Here is a 6,617-nt window from a genome sequence, read left to right as displayed (position 1 = left end):
CTATGATTCAGATGAGGAGTTAGAGCATTGGCATAATTTCTTACATGAAGTTTCTACATTGAGATTCAATATGATGACGAAGTCGTTGCACTGTGTTTCATTGGAGATAAGAAAATTATCTTATTATGATGGTTTAACTGACGTAGATCTGTTTTTGGATGAATTTGAGTGTGAAGTCCCTAAGGACCACCGCTTCCAAGCATTAGATTTGGTGCTGCATGTTATGCATGCACAATGGTGGGGTACGCATAAGGATATTTTTGCTGGATGGCAAGATTATAGTAGAATGATGAAGCTACAGTTTGGGCATGCTAATACTAGAATGACTTAGAAGTATAATGGAAAGGATGATTCGTGCAATCACCTAGAAACATGGACTAAGGCATGGGGGACCAAACCGTAGCCTGAATGGGTGCACATATTTTGTCATACCTTGGATACAATCCCCTTAAACTGGAATCTTGAAACGAAGCTCCACCATGGCACTGTGGAATTGGATTTCTTGAAGGAAGGGTCTTATTGACTTTCAGTTTTGAAGACGGGTTTGCAAGCATCGACGAAGCGATGTAAGATATTAAAGTGGTTATCTTCAAAACACCGAAGGAACCTATGGAATGGACCCAACCAGACTGGAGCACCTAGCTGTGCCACGCCTTGGAATGTTATAATGTGACTGCTGAAGAGGAAGACGAAGACCCAAGGAACATCAATATTTCGGAGGCAGAAGGGCATCGCAAAGTCAACGGCCCATAAATAGAAAACCCAGACATCTCCACACCTTTGAAAATAAGGCAAATAAAAATTGGAACTGAAGAAGAACCAAAGTTCGCAAAAATTGGAGATTATTGGGATGACGCCATAGTAGATAAAGTTTCTGAATTACTTCACGAATACTAGGATCTCTTCCCCACTAAGTTTTCAGATTTAAGAGGCATAATCGGCGATTTGGGAATTATGAAGATCACATTAAACCTAGACGTGAATCTTGTTAAATAGAGGCCTTATCGCCTTAATCCTATGTATAAGGAAAAGGTTCGCCAAGAGCTAGATAAGATGTTGGAGGCAAGCACCATAGAACTTGTTGAAGAATCTGATTGGGTGAGCCTGATGGTCGTTCAAGAGAAGAAACAAAAAGGCGAAATAAATATTTGCGTAGATCTACAGAAGCTTAACGATGCATGTGTCCACGATCCATTTCCAACGCCATTTACAGACAAAGTGTTAGACAATGTTGGAGGGCAGGAGGCATATTCCTTTACTGATGGGTTTTCAGGGTATCATCAAATCAAGATCGTGCTAGAGGATAGGAGCAAAATGACCTTCGCGATGGAGTGGGGTTGTTTTCAGTACACTGTGATGCCATTTGGACTAAAGAATGTGCCTACAATATTTTCTCACGTAATCATACCAGCATTCAAGGAGTTCATTCATAAGTTTTTGGAAGTGTACTTTGAGGAATGGATGATGTTTGGATTAGTGAAGCACCATGTAGTGAGTCTGCACTTGATGTTGGATACATGTCACAGATACCATATAACGTTGAATTTGAAAAAAAGAATATTTTGTGTTCCTTTCAGGATCTTGCTGGGTCATGTTGTGTGCAAGAAATGATTGATGGTGGACCCTGCAAAGATTACGGTAATTGTGAACTTGGAGGCCCCTAGGAACGTCAAGAAACTGCATGCCATGCTGGGACATATGGGATACTATAGAAAATTTATCAAAGCTTATGCTCAAATTACCGCGCCCATGGAGAAACTACTAAAGAAGGATGTGAAATTCTATTGGGATGAAGAGTGTCAGTGAAGCTTAGATGTGTTGAAAGAAAATATGGTCACTACGCCAATCTTTCTATTCCCCGATTGGAAAAAGGAGTTTCATGTACAGTGGATGCTTCTTCCATTGCACTGGGTGATGTACTAACATAGGTCAATGAAGGAGAAGTGGACCATCCTATCGCCTTCACAAATAGGAAGTTATCGAAGGCCAAGAAAAATTATTCAATGACTAAGTGAGAAGATCTAGCCATGGTCTATGCACTGCAAAAATTCAGGCTTTATTTGTTAGGAGGGAATTTCAAGATGTATACAAATCATTTTTCCTTAAAATACCTGGTCAACAAGCCTGTTTTGGGGGGGGGGATTTGCAGATGGTTGTTATTATTTCAGAAGTATGACTTGGAAGTCATTATCATGCTGGAGAGGCTGAATGTGGGAACTGACCATCTGTTATGAATTGAAATAGGTGAAGAACCTAGTAATTTGGAGGAAGGGTTGGCAGATGCACAAATATTTGCAGCGCGCGTAGGGGATGACCATTTTTTAGACATTATTCACTTCTTAACTACGGGGATGGTATTGGAAGGTTACACAAGTCAGCAGAGGAAGGAGTTAGTAGTACACGCAGCTAACTTTTCAGTCATTGAGGGACATTTGTATAAAATGGGTGCAAATGATATATTGCGAAGATATGTGTAGGATTTTGAACGTGATATAATTCTTGCCAAGGCTCATGGGGGAGCTGCGAGAGGCCATTATGCAGGCAAAGAAACTATGCAGAAGATTTTGTGGGTAAGTCTATGGCGGCCAACATTGCATAAGGATTCCAAGGCATACTGTAAGGCATGTGATGAATGTCAAAGAAATAGCAGACCATCGCGAAGGGATGAGATGCCACTACATCCTCAGGTATCTTTGCAGGCCTTTAAGAAGTAGGGCGATTGATTTTATTGGTCCAATTCAGCCCCCTGGAATGAAAATGGGCACACATTACATTATCACTGTGACAAAATATCTAACCAAATGGGCAGAAGCACACCCGACAATAATTTCACAAGGGCTACGGTTGCAAAATTCTTGTTTGATTATGTCTTAACAAAGTTTGGATGCCTGGAAGTGTTGATGAGTGACTGGGGTACACACTTTCTGAATGAAATGATCAACATGTTTACTAAGGAGTTCCAGGTCTACCATCAGAGGAATACACCATATCGCCTGCAGGCAAATGAAACTGTCGAAGCCTTTAATAAGATTTTGGAGAATGCACGGATGAAGATCATCAACACGCAGTCGAATGATTGGAATGTATGCGTACCTATAGTGCTTTGGGCTTAGTAAGAAGCTGACAAGAAAAACGTTGTTCAGATTGGTCTATGGGGTCGACGCTGTGATGTCGATGGAATACATTATGCCTAGTCTACGCATAGCAGCTTTGACGGATATGGCAGATCATGAGGCCTTGGAAGAATGGCTCGTGCAGCTCTTGGAGCTTGAAGAAGACCGATTTTTGGCAGGATTCAATCAACAAGTATAGAAGGAATGTGAAAAAACATGGCATGATCGCCATATCAAGATTCTCACATTCAAGGTAAATGATCTCGTCCTATTATATGATAGTAAGTTTACTAAATTTCCAAGTAAATTTCAGATGCATTGGTTAGGGCCATATATTGTTAAAGGAATTATAGATGACGGCACAGTTTAGCTCTCAAAGCTGAATGGAGAACCCTTCTTGGGAAGAGTGAATGGAAGTAGGTTGAAGTTGTATATAGGGGAACCTGTGTAATGAATATATGGTAGCAGGATAGTCTTAGGGCTCCAGGCAGTTGCAAGGGAGCACGAGACTATAAACTACACTACCCAGCTTGAAGGCCAAGGGAGCGAGCAAGTTGTGGAGAGAGGGACAAAGATACAACAAATGAAGTTTCCCTCAGGAAGTTGCGCCATGGGGGAAGACATCGCATAACCTAGCAAGAATTTGACCGTTAGAGTTACTATTCATGTTGGGACGACCTGAGAGCGGTAAGGAGGAGTGGGGTGGCGGTAATAAAGGAAAAAATATTTGAAGATCTACCGCCAAAACATCATTTATTATCAGGATTTGGGGAGAACGGTCAGATTTGAATTCAAAACCCCCTATAAATTACGTGTCGGTCTAACAGAGAACACTTTGCGCTCTAAGACTTCTTGGTGAATTTTGTTTTCTATTGCATATGAGCTGAGCGTTCTGGGAAGAATTTCTGTCACTAGCGAACTGTTCTCCCGTAGCTCGAGAGTTATTTATGGAGAGAATGACTGCCACTAACCCTGCCAAAGCTCTGAGTTCTGGAGCAGTTGTTTCCGACACGCCAGGACCGAAAGTGTCTAGTGTAGAGGCTACGCTTGCAGTGCCGAGGTCACCTAGTCCAAAACATACTATGGCTAAATAAAAGAAGCCTACTACGAAGGAAAAACAACTAGTCGTGAAGGAAAAATTGAAGAAGCTGGTTCCGGTGTTCGCATCACCGAGGAAGCATACCAAAACACAAGAAAAGGAGAAAAATGATAAGCAACCAGAAAAAGTAGTCGACCTGGAGGAGGAAGAATTCTAGGGAATGGAGGATATTGATGCTGAAGGAGTGGAGCCTATGACGAGGTTGCCTGAGTATATCCCTTCGCACAAGGGAAAAGGTAAGGTCACGAAGTATCTTGATATGGGAAAATTTTTAGTGTCAACACCTTTGTTGCCTGAGAAAGTTGTGTTCAAAGGTCCTAGGTTGATGCACATTCCATTGCGCAAAATGGAATATTGGGACCTCGTGGACCACACAAAGTTTCCGCACATGGCAACTCACAAGTACATGAAAAAAATCTACTTTGAAGACATGGGGGTTACAACTTTGAAGCCCATGAAGTGGGTGTGTGGTGTTGAGCAGTCACGGTTGCTCAATATGCTGTTGGTGATGCATTATCACTGCACCCCCATTAATACGGTCTGTGTGTGCCAGTTCCTCGCGCTAGTGCATGATGGGCGCCTATGTCTAGGAGAGCTTATCCCTATCACCTGTCTGTTGATCCATAGGATCACTAAGTTACCATACAAAGGCACGAACCCTGTCAAGGAGTTTGGAGGAAAAACCAAAAAGAAGGAGTTGGCAGATAAAATGAAGGAGTTTGGTCTGATAAAAAAGTCGCACAGGTACTCTATCACCTTCATATCGGACTTGACAGTACAGTTGGTTGCTCAGATCCTAGCAGGAAAAATAATGAGAAAATTTCGCGCTGATGAAGTTCCAACGCCGATCATATTGCTCACATCTCAGTGCGCGAAGGGGGTTCAGTACAACTGGGCTAAGTATCCTTGTCAGGAGTTTCTCGTGAATTGTCATGAGGCCCGGGACGAGAGTAGGCCATTTCGTTATGCCTGGCTATTGTTGTCGATTGTTTTGGTTGCCTGGAAGCTTCCAATGGATAACCAGTTTCCTCTGCATAAAGAAGAATTGCTCAAGGCAACACGGTTTGTCTCATTATGGGCCTCAAAAGATATAGAGCACATTAAGGAGACAAAGATCTTTTGGGTTCTGATGGAGATGGATATGCATATGGCGGTTAACTAGCGGCTGAGGTTGTCTCCCACCTTGTACATGTATCTATCGGCGTATGCAGAATTCAAAGCGAATTTTCATAGGGTCTCGATCAAAGCGTGCAAAAACCTTGAGAAGAAATGGTACCCGTTTCCTTATATGGTGATAGATACATATATCCAGGAAGTTGTGGGGCTTTGGCCACAGAAATGGTGCACGCCTACGAAGTTAGATGCAAGAACAAGGTGCAGAAAAGTCTGCTGTGCAGAAGCGGAAGGATTCCACCAAGAAAGTTGCGCGCATATTGGCTATGCAAAGAATGACGCTGCTACAGTAACTGCAGAGAAGGCCCGCATGGAGAAGGAGCATGTTGGAAAAGCACAGGAAGAATGCAAATAGAAGGATGCAGAGGAAAATGAGAATTTTGCTTCCCACCACACTGATGAGCAAGAGCTGTCACGGCAAGGAGGAGGTGGCAGTGAGGAGAAAACCACTCTTTTCAATCTGAAGAAGTGCGGATAGGAGCAATAAGGTGGGAAACGAAAGAAACAGAAGTCTGATAAGCAGACACATGTTGATCCCATGATGCTGACAGAGGGTGATCTCGATGAGATCAAAGACAAAATTGAAGACACAATGACTAAGGTGCTGTAAAAATTTGAGAAACAATACATGCAGACGCTCGGGAGTGTCCAGAAGGATCCGCACGAGCTGCAAATCTAGGACAAACAAAATTCAAGTAGATGTAGGGAAGGTGAGCAACAAGCAAGCAAGCCGACACAGGGAAGGAGTGTAGTATCAGAGATTGACTGGCCATAAGATGTCAAAGTCTTTCCTTTACCTGAAGGGTCAGTCCGCGTGGAGTCAGATGAGCATCACGTGACGCTTCACAAAGTGAAAGACATGGGATTGAACCTTGTTGTGCTACTACTTGAGTCCCTTCTTGTGATACATCAAGGGGTCATTGATGAGCTACAAATTAGAGAACAACGCGCACTCACTACTGTCAATGTGTTCAAAGTCAAGAATCAGCAACTATTCGTAGAAAAGACTCAGGCCCTGAAGGAGCAAGAGGAGTTGTACACACAACGTCAGAACCTAGTCACAGCGATCGAGCAGGCCTGCAAATTTGTACCTGACTTGGTTATCCTTGATGATGCAGAGGCCTCGGCCAAGGTAACAAAATTTACTGTTGCATTGCGCGCTTCAAAGGAAAAGTTCAACAAGGTGACTTTTTGGTGATTTCTCTTATGTTTTCTTACATATTAAGTAGATC

The sequence above is a fragment of the Pinus tabuliformis genome, chromosome 3_2 (genome assembly GCF_031772625.1).
Source record: "Pinus tabuliformis cultivar Carrire ecotype Pingquan chromosome 3_2, CPIR1, whole genome shotgun sequence".
Lineage (NCBI taxonomy): Eukaryota > Viridiplantae > Streptophyta > Pinopsida > Pinales > Pinaceae > Pinus > Pinus tabuliformis.
The sequence above is the reverse complement of the archived record's forward strand: the minus strand, read 5'-3'. Positions refer to the sequence as shown.